The following is a 13489-nucleotide window of genomic DNA, read 5'->3' as shown; positions in this document are numbered from 1 at the left end:
TATGGGGCCTGTGATAGGTCGAAATACGACTCTGACAGGTGACACGTGCGTACGCATCTGTCTGATCAACCGCTCCCATTCATGTCCATTGTGCTTTCCAACGGACTTGGGCAATTCCAGCAGGACAATGTGACACCCCACACGTCCGAACTGCTACAGAGTGGCTGAGTTTATACCCTTCTGCTGGCCTCCAAACGCCCCGTTAAGATCTAGCATATCTGGGATGCCTTGCAATATGCTATTCAGAAGAGATCTCCCCTCCCCCCCCCCCCCGCCCACCACCCCTCTTACACTTACGGATTTATGGACGGCCCTGCTGGATTCATGTTGTCAATTCCCTTCAGCATTACTTCAGACTTTGTATTCATTGAGTTACGTAAACAGGCTGCGGTCGGATACGCTTATATACTTGTCTGGCGTAGTTATTAGATCTCATTTGTTACTCTTATGTATAATTCTTATGTCAATTATTTTGTTAAGTCTTATATTACATTTTTATGTTTATTCTTCAGCAAGATTTCATGCATTCCCCTGGATGACATCGATCGTCGATGTTTCGAAAGATAGATATTTCGAACACAATGGGCATCGCGCGATGTCAGGTTTGCCACACTGATATTTCTTCATATGAATCTTACTCGAAGGAGAAACGTTTTTAACGTTGCTGAAGATTCAACGCGTTGGCAATAATTTCTAGGCAAACCATGCATAACGAATGTTGTTTTCGAATAATGGTGCGTGCAACTGATTATAAATCAGTGCATCGTTATTTATTGCTTCGCGTCTAGTCATGACATCCCTTTTCTGTGCATTGAGCATAGAGCAGTTCTGCAGTCTTTGGATGAAATGTGTTTTTTGACTTAAAAAGTCTACAGACCTGTATTCACTTCGAAGGAATTACTTTCTACGAACAGGTTGTATACTATCCACGTCCATAACTGTCTTGTCGTGTAACGTAGGATCACTGTGTCCACCACATTCTTTTATTTTTCGCCAGTCGTCCGCCTTTTGACGGGTTTGATCGGACTTGTCACTGATCCCCTCATGTGACATTCTTTTCAATGTCAGAGTAGCAATTCCATCCTACGTCCTCAATTATTAGGTGCATGTATTGCAATCTCTGTCTTCCTCTACAGTTTTTACCTGAACAGCTGCTTCTAGTAGAATGTAAACTATTTTCAAATGTCTTAAGTGATGTCCTGTCACCTTGTCCCTTCCTCTTGTCAGTGTTTTCCATGTATCCATTTTCTAGCCAATTCAGCGGAGGACCTCCTCCTATTTCACCTTAAGAGTCCATTGATTCTCCCCATATGTCTGTAGCACCATATCTCAGATTTTTCCATTCTCTTCTGTCATGGTTTTCCTACATTCCATGTTTCACCACAATGCAATGCTGTGCTCCAAACGAACATACTCAGAAATTTCTTCCTTAAATTGAGGCCTATTTTGACAGCAGTAGACTGCTGTTGGCCAGGAATGCCCTTTTTGCCAGATCTAGTCTGCTTTTTATGACTACCTTCTTCGGTCCATCTTGGGTTAATCTGATATCTAGGCAGCAGTTTCCTTTACTTCAACTTCTTCATGTTCCACAATGTTCATGTTAAGTGTCCCATTACCCTTTACTTCATCTACTTCAAGTTCCACAACTTTGATGTTAAGTGTCCCGTTATTCTCATTCCTGCTACTTTTTATTACTTTAGTCTTTCTTCGATTTATTCTCAGTCGTCGTTCTTTATTTGTTAGATTGTCCATTCCATTCAGCAGCTCCTGTAATTCTTCACTTTCACTGAGGATAGCAATGTCTTCAGCAAACTTTACCACTACTATCCTTTCGCTTTGTATATTAATCCCACTCCGCAGCATTTGATTTATCTCAATCAGTGCTTCTTTGCAGTATAGATTGAATCCTATGAACGGAAAGACTGCATACCTGCCTCACATCCTTTTGAATCTGATACTTACATTAGTACTAGAGCAAATAGAGCACGTCCTCACGTTCCATTGTTGCCAAATTTATTCAAGATGGCGGATCCGAGATGGCGGCGATATATGTGGCAAAGCCGCAATGATGCCATGGTGGCAAGTTCAAATAGGTCAACTGACCTAACCCATCCAACCACCATCTCTTCTTTGGAACTGGCAGTGAAAGAACTAAGTCTGTGCTCAGCTGTTGGATAGGATGGACAGAAGTCTTTATTTTGTGTACAATGTTTATTTAAGCAATTTCAGTTGTCATACAGAGTAGCTCCACCCAGTGCGTTCATAGTGAGGTCCGAAGTCCAATTGACCTAGTGCACACTACTGTCACCAGTGGGTGAAGCCATTCCATTATATCTCCCCTCCCAGGACGTAATCCAAGATGGCGGTCTAAGAAAAAGTTCCGGGACAAGGACTTAGACTGCGTCCAGTTGCTGGAGAGGAAGGAGTGCACTTTATTTATTTTCAGTGTGAAGGTGGATCAATTTATTAAGGATTAAATTCACATAGTTTATATATTATGCTGATACAAAACACTCGCTCTTACGTGTTTGGGGTCGCAATAAATAGCCTACAGACTTGCAAAGTACCTGGAACACTGATGTGCAGACACATAAACAAGTCGGAAATCATCAAAATAATGCATGTCAAACGCTCTGCAAACACAATCAGTAATTGTAATCGAAATAAAGCGTTGCACAAACTACAGACATGTTCGCAAAATAAGGCAGTACATGTACAGACACGTTCACTAAACGTAAAATTAACAAAATTATGCATGTATAACACTCTACAAACACGCTCACAGTGCTTACACAGCCGAAGTAATGCAGTGAACAAACAATCATCGAATGTAAAAACGCTTTTGAACTGTTGTTAAGAAATTCAACCGCAACATATCACCGATCTGTTCCCAACAGTGAACCAAGGCGGAATGATGACCGGATGTGTTGGCACTCACGCTGGTCCAGTCTGTCCCACATTCCAGACGTGTCTAGCCGCCCTCATGCTTCCCTAGCTACCATGGCTGATGCATCGCCTTCGTAACTGCGGATCCTGGACTAACTGCCAAACAAAATGTTATCTACGGACCCACTCTCGCATGGGGAGCTAGAAGGTTGTCAGTGTTACACTGATGTCTCATGTCTGTGTAAATAACAGCCAAGTCTTCCTCTGGATGCATTACAGAAATCTTTTGATACGCTTTCGAAAACTGCTTACGAAAATATCTCACAATAACACAGGATACATTGTTTCTATCGATTCTGACGGGTAGCCTGTCCATTACATATCAGCTCCTTCTCAGAAATAGTAAAGTGCCACAAAAATAATTAAGTCTCTTTTGTTGTAGGAACTTTCGTCATGTCTCAGCTCGCTTGCATTTAAATTCCTGGCCTAACAGTCCCTGTTTACAAAGTTATCATACAAAAACACCGAATGCATTATTTCTGATGGTCCTCACAAGGTGCCCTGTCAAAAATGGTTCAAATGGCTCTGAGCACTATGGGACTGAATCTCTGAGGTCATCAGTCCCCTAAACTTAGAACTAATTATACCTAACTAACCTAAGCACATTACACACATTCATGCCCGAGGTAGGATTCGAACTTGCGGTCCGCAGCTCGTGGTTGTGTGGTAGCGTTCTCGCTTCCCACGCCCGGGTTCCCGGGTTCGATTCCCGGCGGGGTCAGGGATTTTCTCTGCCTCGTGATGACTGGGTGTTGTGTGCTGTTCTTAGGTTAGTTAGGTTTAAGTAGTTCTAAGTTCTAGGGGACTGATGACCATAGATGTTAAGTCCCATAGTGCTCAGAGCCATTTGAACCATTTGAATCGAACTTGCGAACGTAGCAGCAGCGCGTTTCCGGACTGAAACGCTTAGAACCGCTCGGCCACAGTGGCCGGAAGGCGCCATGTCCATCATGTGTTACCTTTCCTGGAAATTGTAACGGGCCGCTTTCAACATATGTCTCAGAAACGGTGAGCGTTTAGATCATGTTCTCACCACTAAAAGCCTTTATCATATCTGTGTGCATGCTTACGAAAACACGATTAGTCAGAAATGCTTTCTTGTTGATTGGAAAGAGAGCATTGTCTAAGCACAGATGGATAAATCAGAAGAATTACACAAACAGAATTCGAAGCTCTATCCCAGGGAAGATAAAAACGGCTGTAATTTTGGGTGACCAACATCTGCTTATCTGGAGATGTTCTAATGACACAATGGCAGGTAAGGGACAGCAACCTGACAGAAATGGATGGTCTGCTTCAACTTGTCCTTGAGCACATAAGCAAAGAAGACATCTCATTACTCTCAGAAGTTTCCGTAGATACCTTGCTCCCATCTTGTTTGGAACAATCTGTAGAGGCTCCTACGGCCCAGCACAAAGGATGTCTTGTGAATGAATGGAGCATTCTGACTGTCTCTTACTGAACTTACCCATCAAACTACTTCTGCTGCTGCCGGTGTGGGAGGACTGTCCGCCATTTTCTTCTGTAGAGGCGACTGTTTTTTACAGATCGCCATGTTGCACTGACCATTGAACTTCGCGAAAGTGGTCTACAGATCGTCAAATGTGGAAAGACTGTCCCCCAAATACATTACTGCTAGTGCTGAGCAAAGCTTGAAGTTTTTGGCGTGAAACGCGCCAAACTTCTGGTGCTGGTGTGGGAGCACTGTCCGCCATTTTCTGCAAACGAGACTTTCAGTGGCAAAACTATTTTGCACAAATCAGCCTATTGCACTGACAGGTGTGTTCAACAAATAATGAAATATGGAAAGACATTTCCTCAATTACACTGCGCTGCTACTGTTAAGGAAAGCTGGAATATTTCAGCATGAAGACAATCTCCAACCCAACTATGTCACCACATACCATATCAATGTAGTAAACACACAATTCGTATCCTGCGCCATACAAAATCACCACTTCTGCATCCTGTGTATCGCTATCGATCACGAGACAGATGTACGTATACCAAGAAGACAGACAGCATAAGCACATGCACCTTATATAGTCCACTGAGCACTAGATATTTCCTGCGAGGTCTGGCGGTGATCCACCGCAGTCAGTGGTCACAATTCATCTGCCCCCCCCCCTTCTCCCACACACACACACACACACACACACACACACACACACACACACACACACACACACACACACACTGTCCCAGCGGCATGACGAGAACACTCTCAGTTGACTATGGTCACTTTCCACCCTGTCGTACAAAGGCTGGGTCGGTTCCCCTCCGCAAAAAAGCGTTACTGTTTCTGATGCTGACCTTTTGTCTTCCTTTCTACACCCACCTCAAGACTCTGGGATTACAAGAACATATGTATTTACACATGGTTTAATACAATATAATACCATTTACGCAATACTTCTCGATATCAAGCACATAGTAATATCACTTGCACATCGCTTACACAGTATATTTCCGAAGATATCGACTGGACATTATTTATCTAGAAATTCGAAACTTGAGCAAGGTGCAGAGGTGGAACGCGCTGTAAGCCACGGAGAAGCAGAAACCTATCACGTCTGCAAAGACCTTTACGTGAAAACTTTAAAAACGTAAAGGAAACTGATAATTCCTCTCACGAATACCGATATCGGCGAAATAACAGCTTCCAAATCATCCTTATAATTTACGAAGTCAACTAAGGTGTATCTCATGCCTAGAGAAACAGCTAACGTTGTAAGGTGTCAGGCAAATCCACCACCTTCCATGAAAACCCTGACATGTTAGCAAATCCGACAGTATGTCACATAGCTCCGAATAAATCCTGACATTAAATTAATCAAAGTAATACGATCAACGAGTGAGCAAATGGAATACCACAGACTAACACAAGAACGCCTAAATGCATGTCATACCTCCCCACTATGAAACAGACGCAGTTCCGAGGGGAGAAACGAGAACAGAAGCCGAGAGCAGAATCGTGTAGGCTAGGAGGCCCTACGATAAGGGACTGACACCCACGTCGCCAGCCGACCGCCAGAACCACCCCCAGCCCATGTTAAAAGATAGAGCCCTCCAGAAGAACAGTATAGATCTTACGATAACACTAAAAGGGCCACACCAGCTGAAAGTTTTAGCGGGAGACTTTTTCGCGTCTCTGTTACGTTGCAAACGTTAAAAACATTGCCCCCACCAAGAAAAGTATAACGTTTCTCATTGGATAGACAGAATTTTTGTAGGCGGAGCTTAAGGTTAACACTGAGACCCTGATTGGTGAGTTGAAAACACAATCAGATAGCTTTTCTTAAACCAACTTCGGTAAATTGTCGTAAGGAGAAGTTAGGAGAGAGTTGCTTCCGAGACGGCGAGGTGTGGAGCTGCGCCGCCCGCCGCCCCCTGACGCTGTCTAACCAATGACAAGGTAATGAACGCACGCGATGCCGCATAACTGCGCATAAAGCTTCACTCAGAACTCTCATCTGTTACACCCCCTTTTTGCGTAATACTAGTGTCGATCGTCAATTAAAGCTCATGGTATTCACATTTGCTACGTAAGTTAAAATCTGAAACGCGATGATTGTTCTGTTATATAATTATTGAGAAGTCACATCAGCCACTGTAATTTACGACAAGTTAGATAAGTAATTAAAGATAATTGAGGGTCACCGTAGACCATTGTGAGAGTTTTCTCTTTTGTGAAACTTAATTTAAACCTAGATTATAGATGTGATGTGGCATAGGTCATCCTTCGATCCATTGTAGAACTTGGAAACCCATTCAGGGAATATTCGTTCACATTTTTGTTGAACGCAGTTGGTTTTTATCATCCTGTATTAAAACATTTCCTTTTATCAATAGTGCAATTTATAAACAATGTTTTGTGAGTAGAATAAAATTTCCAATGGTAAACTTAACTGCTTTTTCGACGCTATTTTACCAGCTAACTAGAAATGGGAAAGCCTTGAACCCCTTCCACTATAGTTAGTATTGAGATTCTTTTACAGGGAGTGCAGTGGAGCTGACGCTGAAATCATTATTTGATTATATCATCGCTAGTCTCACTGCACTCTTCTGAACTCTACATGTCATGTGTGGTCTGGCGTCTCCTTACCAGCAACAGGTCCCAAGGTCAAACTAGTCAATTCCCTAAAAAACACGCTCAGAGCGTCGTTGCGCGAAAGTGGTAGGGAGACACGACTTAGAACAAAAAGACACCACGAAGAATGTTAGAACGTGTCTTCCACCCGTCTTTCACCCACTACATGCACACAACACACATCAATCTGTGTTCTCTCAACCAAATAAAGATGGGAAATTTGCAGAAGCAGTCAAGTACAGAACTTACATGGGAGAGAATAATGGTCCAACGGAAACAAACATCCATATTGACTCTCCTCAAATTTCCACAGAGGAAGCAGTAATCACGACGGCTGTCCAACACATACTGAATATTAGTTCGCTATTCAGCCATCTAAAGGGCGACATGGTTAGGTCAGCTATATTCCTGTATCCGAACTGGCCTTTCCATTCGGACAGCTCCTGCCGTAAGCAGGAAGAGTGGGTCGTTACTGCCACAGGCCACAGCCGCCACGTACTCCTCCCACACCAGGCAGAATCGTCCTGGAAAACCGGCCACACATATTTAACACTGTACTTGCTATTAAATATTACGATTGCGGTCTAAATCGGACGACATTCGACAGTGAGAGAAGTATTAGAAATACCCCCTGCGGACGTTTGTGGCTCTGGCTCTGAGCACTGTGGGACTTAACATCTGTGGTCATCAGTCCCCTAGAACTTAGAACTACTTAAACCTAACTAACCTAAGGACATCACACGCATCCATGCCCGAGGCAGGATTCGAACCTGCGACCGTAGCAGTCCCGCGGTTCCGGACTGAGCGCCTAGAACCGGGACGTTTGTGGCTCATGAAATAGAAATAACCCTATTCGTTCTTATGTTCTGGCAAAATTTTCAAAGTAAAACAAATATTTCATTCCCTTTGCGACTGTTGCAGTATCCAACGTCTAAACCATACCTTCCTTATGACAAGACATACTCATTTTCTTTGCATATGCCAGAACACAAACATGTTTTATAAGCCTGATACTCAAGGTGAATCTAACACGTATCCCCTATTGCTACGCCTAGTACTTCACCCATAGCTGAATGCTGGCAATACAAAATAATACTGAGCGAAAGCCAGCGATGGGTATACACGTCTCATAAGTTTTTCTTACGAGTGGTCCCACTGTGTCTCAGGAGAGGCGTTATTGTCCTACAGGCAGCCAGATTATAAAAACACGATTGCAACGACTATGTTACCGTGACAAGCAGTCTTGGTTCTACAGCTGCCTACAGGTATCGCTAACGATATCATAGTTAAAAAACAATACAAATTTTATAAATCGAGATATGGTGTTACTTCCAAATGAAGTGGTTTTTCCACACAAATACCACGACACCGAATAGAGACGGTGACCGCCAGAGCGTATATTTGTAGACCAAAAGTGCGGTTACACGTCGCTTACTTTGTAAGCACATAATAAAATCACCAAATTTATGAAGTGATTCGACTAAGGGAAGTGGTATGAAGCCAGTATTTGCAAATTCACTCATGCCACCTCTAGATACTTCTCCAGTATTTGTAAAGCACTGTGTCTCGATGCCATGTCAGAGGTTCTGCAATATATCTACTTGGTTATAGACGATGATTGATAGAGAATAATCACACAGAGTTGTAATAGTGATTGAGGTTGAAAGAAATGTACACAGGCTTTTCAGATATGTAGTGTTACGCTTTGTGGTAGAAATGCTGGCTGCGATTTGGAATCAAGTCTTTCCGTTCAACCACATACCTGCGTTGGGTCCTATGGAGAGGTCTTTTAATGGTTACATCCGCTGGAGAATCATATTCATGGCACGAAACGAATCATCTTTTTGGAAACTGTCTGTAACAATGAAATTCCAGTGTGGTTTTAGATAGATCTATGCATCGTGTAACAGCTCTTCAGACTCTGCCCTGCCATCTCTGCAGCATTGCGCAGGTGAATGTTCGAGTTTAAATCTTAACTGAGCAGAAGTCGGAGAGAACTATATCTAACACATTCTTCAACACATGTAGAAAGAGGCTAAGCTGAGTTAGTGCGACAGGACGGTGTTTTGACCATTTGGTGGGACTGGGAACATGTTGCTGTAGCTCCGCCAATGGTGTACGATGTGTAAGGTCAACGCCAAACAAAACCCACTCCTGCAACTCAACATCGTACAGGTACTGCAGTCCAAAGCAGATTTTCATCCATCAGGGTGGATGCGCGTCTATCAACCCAACAGTCTATCATCATTATTCTGTGCCATCCAACAAAGAAAAAATTAAGAATTATAAAAGCTCTGCTAACTTCATCCGATAGAGAGCTCGATATGATTTTTGCCGCATCTCTCTTGCTCCTGATGCATGGCAATCATGGAGGATTTTCTCGCAGTGAATCATCTTCGCAATCAATGTCTACAAAACATAAACGTAATGAGGCTAATGATTCAAAGACCTTTCCCATTGCATCACGGTCCTCGTGGTCTCACGTACTGATGATGGCCAGTCCTTCGCCATGGTAAATCTGTTAATTGTTCAAAAAAATGGTTCAAATGGTTCTGAGCACTATAGGACTTAACATCTGTGGTCATCAGTCCCCTAGAACTTAGAACTACTTAAACCTACCTAACCTGAGGACATCACACACATCCATGCCGGAGGCAGGATTCAAACCTGTGACCGTAGTAGTCTTGCGGTTCCAGACTGAAGCGCCTAGAACCGCACGGCCACACCGGTCGGCTTTATTATTCAGGAAGGTGTTGATGCAATTGGCAGCCCTGTGAAATCGTGCTCTCATTTACTTTTGGAGACTAGTTCTGATTTTCAATCACAATAACTACTTGCCACCTCGCCTCTCCACAGCTAACCTGTTCGTGTCGAGGTCCGTTGAACTCTGAATTCTTTCTTTGGTGTCATTTACACTAGGCTGCTTGATGGTCTAACAGAGGCCGAAATCCAGTCTCACCTCTGTGATCATTGCCCTCCATTGTGTAATGAAAAAGGTGGATTCCTTTTAGTGCCCATCCACACTCTTTTTCTCACCTTTGGTGCTACCGTCAAAGGTCAAAGCAGGCTATGAAATTATCACAGTGCAGCCATACATTCCGAACCCAATGGGCTGATACCAGTGTCATTGTTTCCACCACACGGGAATGTCTTGTCGACACCCAGCCAAATTTGTAACCTGTAGTAGGGATGCACATGAGGGTGATTGTCCACCTCCTTCTCCCCACTGTATCAACTGCAATGGCGGCCATGCTACCTCCTCTCGGGATTGTCCTGTGTATGTTGAAGAGCAGGCTGTCCAAGAGATCAGGGTAAAGGAAAAAATGCCTTACCCAGTTACTCGCAAGTTATTGGCTAGTTGCAAACCCTGTGTTCTTCCGTCTGGTACCTACAGTTCTGTTCTTGTTACCCCTCGCTCCATGAAGGACATGGCCACTCAGACATGCGATCTCCAATTCAGGTTGTGAAATCGCCCAGTGTCAAGGTAGCATCGCCATCCCCTATCCAGTTGTGCCAAAAACCATCAACCGCTCACCAAAAGGATCGGAGCCATCAGCTGCACAACCAGTAGGCCAGAAAGGAGAGAAGAAGTACTTCCTCTGTCCCTCCAGCCAAACAACACCTGAGTCTTCCTCTAACTGGAAAGGCTCTAAGAAGTCCAGTAAAGGCAAACGGTCTTCTTCTCTGCAACTTGAAGATCTTCTTCAACGGTATTGCCACATTGTACCTTAGCCCAGCTGGCCTCTGTGTCCCCAGTGCACACCAACAACCATTTTTCAGCATTGGACTCCACAGACTGCGCGCTCAAGTAAGCTGATGCTTCTGTGGACCCCATGCAGCAGGCAGGATCCTCCTGCTGCTGTGCCCTATAGTAGACTCTTCACTGGCTGTCACTCGGCAGCCGCCGAGGTGACACCCCTACATTTCTTCCTCGTCATGAGTCTGCTCCAATGGAACATCCGCGGCCTTTGGTCACACAAAGAGGATTTACGGCTGCTTTTAGCATTGCAGCACCCCCTTGTACTCTGCCTTTAGGAAAGGAAATTGCATACTCACGACCACTTTGAGTTTTCACATTTGTTATGGGTTGGTTTTAACCTTCCCGCCGGCCGGTGTGGCCGTGCGGTTCTAGGCCCTACGGTCTGGAGCCGAGCGACCGCTACGGTAGCAGGTTAGAATCCTGCCTTGGGCATGGATGCGTGTGATGTCCTTAGGTTAGTTAGGTTTAATTAGTTCTAAGTTCTAGGCGACTGATGACCTCAGAACTTAAGTCGCATAGTGCTCAGAGCCATTTTTTTTAACCTTCCTCCTGAGGTCGGCATTCCACATCGTGCGGGCGTCATGCTGCTCATATGGGATGGCATTCATAGTCCACCCATCTCCCTGACTACCCGTCTTCAATCTGTTGCTGTTCGCCTTTTCCTTCCTGTCCTAACTTTTCCCCTCTGTACCATTTATGTCCCTCCATTAGTTGATGTCACCAGGGCAAACTTCCTTCAGCTTATTGGGCACTTACCTCCCCCATTTATGCTACTTGTTGAATTTAAGAAACATCATCCCCTTTGGGCTTCTCCAAGGACCTTTCTGAAAGATAGCGTCTTGGCTGACCTTAACCAACTTAACCTTTTCTGCCTTAACACTGGCACACTTGCACACCTATTCCCACTTGGCCGTATCCTTCTGCACTGCCCAGCTTGCCTATCGTCTTGAGCGGTCCATTCCTTGTGACACCTATCGAGCGACCAATGCCTGTGTGCTATGGGTTTGCTGAATTCTTCAAAAAATGGTTCAAATGGCTCTAACCACTATGGGACGTAACATCTGAGGTCATCAGTCCCATAGACTTAGAACTACATAAACGTAACTAACATAAGAACATCACACACATCCATGCCCAAGGAAGGATTCGAACCTGTGACCGCAGCAGCAGCGCGGTTACGGACTGAAGCGACTAGAGCCGCTCGGCCACAGCGGCCGGCTTCTGACCTTCCCCATCTGTATGCACACCCAAATGGCAGCTTACGAAGGCTACAGGCAGCTTTATTCCTCCCTGACGACATTCGAAGAACAAGATTTCCCCAATTGTGATGACCAAGTGGAATATCTTACAAACGTTAGCCTTACTGTTGCGGAACGTTCCATTCCTCACCCTTCCTCTCTACCATTGAGCCGTGGTAAACATGGTTGTTTTGAAGAGCGCGCCGCAGCGTGTAGTGTGAAACAGTCGCCCTCCGTTTCTAGCGGTGGCGCCACTGTGGCAATGACAGCTTTGGTGTCTCCCTCTGGTGGAAAAAGGGGAAGGTTGCCTGTTCACTTGTATTTAAGGGCGCTATGAACTCGTCAGGAGGTCAGTCTGTCAGTCGGAGCGAGTCTGGTCAGTTGGAGCCAAGGATGCAGTCTGTCAATCTCGGTGAGTCTGGTTAGTTGGTCAGCCGGATCAGTGTGGGACAGTCAGTGTCAATCTGTTGTCCGGAGTGCAAGTATGTGTTAGGCCGCCAGTCTGCTCGAGTTGTAGGATCGATCGGTTGGTTAGTCGCGCACCGGGACAAAGGATGACTTGTCCGTCCTGAGCGTCGGCGCATGTGAGGTCGCCACGTCAGTCCAGTGGGCCTTGCCCTATACCAAGAGGAGTGGCTTCGCGGTCGACGATAGCAAAAGGAGTCAACCCACGACGTCGGTCTCGCCGGGGCGAGCTGCGACGCCGTGAGACGGGAGATCGGCACGCCTTCCTGCGACTGTTGAAGCGGCTGGCAGCGGACGGTTCGGGAGAGCGTTTAGGGGGTGTTGCGCCAGGTCTTCCCGAAAAATTGCAGTTATTAGAAGTTAAGTGATCCGTGATATGTTGTTCCAATTACTTGCTAAATTCTACTTGTTTCCTCGGTCAGTCTCCCGTCCCCAGCTTGCTCGTTTGTCTCTCGTCCGCATTTGTTAGGCAGTTAGTGTCTGTCTGTCTGTCTGTCGGTCTTCCGTACGTTAAAAGCTGCCTCTGTCATGTTTGTCGGATTCGGTGATAACGAATTTATTGCTTAAAGGCCGAATACTTGAAATATGTTTTTATCTTGCCTTTCTTGTGAGGTGGTATATGTGTAATGTAGAGCATGTTGTACATTTTATGTAAGTCTGTATTTTATGGGTTTTATTTAAATAGTCATTTCAGGTTATAAGGTTGCCACTCTTCCACCGTAAGAGTCTTTAAGAAAAAATTGCACTTTCGGTGGCAAATAATTTGAGTGCTGTACCATTTCCATCCCTCTTACGTGGTACATAATTTACGTGTTTGTGTGAGTTGTTAGAAATCTTTTACTTTAAAGTAATCTGGTGTGTTGCAGATTTGCACCATTGTACTCTTTCAGAGGTTGTTCTGAGCGGTCATGACTACGGCCGTGTTGAAAGGGAGCAGGCTAGCTTCTCAGTCCGAAGGCTCATACTGTTAATATTGTTCTTTCTGCCTCT

Source organism: Schistocerca nitens, chromosome 1 (genome assembly GCF_023898315.1).
Source record: "Schistocerca nitens isolate TAMUIC-IGC-003100 chromosome 1, iqSchNite1.1, whole genome shotgun sequence".
NCBI classification, from domain to species: domain Eukaryota; kingdom Metazoa; phylum Arthropoda; class Insecta; order Orthoptera; family Acrididae; genus Schistocerca; species Schistocerca nitens.
This window is presented reverse-complemented; position numbering follows the sequence as displayed.